The sequence below is a fragment of the Orycteropus afer genome, unplaced genomic scaffold (assembly GCF_000298275.1).
Source record: "Orycteropus afer afer isolate SDZICR_OR568_19922 unplaced genomic scaffold, OryAfe1.0 scaffold00766, whole genome shotgun sequence".
In the NCBI taxonomy this organism is placed as follows: domain Eukaryota; kingdom Metazoa; phylum Chordata; class Mammalia; order Tubulidentata; family Orycteropodidae; genus Orycteropus; species Orycteropus afer.
In genome coordinates this window covers 255,035-255,703 of record NW_006922353.1, presented here as the reverse complement: position 1 = coordinate 255,703, position 669 = coordinate 255,035, and positions in this window count along the sequence as shown.

Below are 669 nucleotides of genomic sequence, written 5' to 3'. Positions count from 1 at the left end.
CACAGCGCCCCTAGAGGACAGAGTGGAACTCCACCACAGGGTCTCCAAGGCTGTCAGTCTTTATGGAAGCAGACCTCCTCATCTCTCTCTCATGGAGTAGCTGGTGGGTTTAAACTGCCAAACTTTCAGTTAGCAGCTGAATGCTTTAACCACTGCACCACCAGAGCTCCTTGTCACATGTAAATAACCCCCAATAAGATGAAGTGCTGATTTACTCCCAGAAAACTTGGAGTCCAGAAGACAATAGAATGATATAATTAAAGTAGTGGAAAAAAGTGAACAGTCAACCAAAAAAATCTATATCTGGGAAAAACCATCCTTTAAGAATGACAGCAAAATTACGACATTCCAAGATAAACAAAAGTGACGGAGTCCGTAACCACTAGAGACGTCCTGCAAGAAATGCTCAAGGCAGTCCTTCGGATGGGAAAGAAAGGATACTAGACAGTAACTTAAAACCATTCATACAAAAAAAAAAAAAGGCTCTCCAGTAAAAGTAATTTTATTGCAAGTATATGGGTCAATTCATCAAGAAAATATAACGTTACCAAAATATATGCTCCTAAACTCAGAGCCCCAAGGTATGGAAAGCAGACCGTGACAGAATTGAATGGAGAAATAGAAGTTGTGTGGTAATAGTTGGAGACTTGAATACATCACCTTCAATAA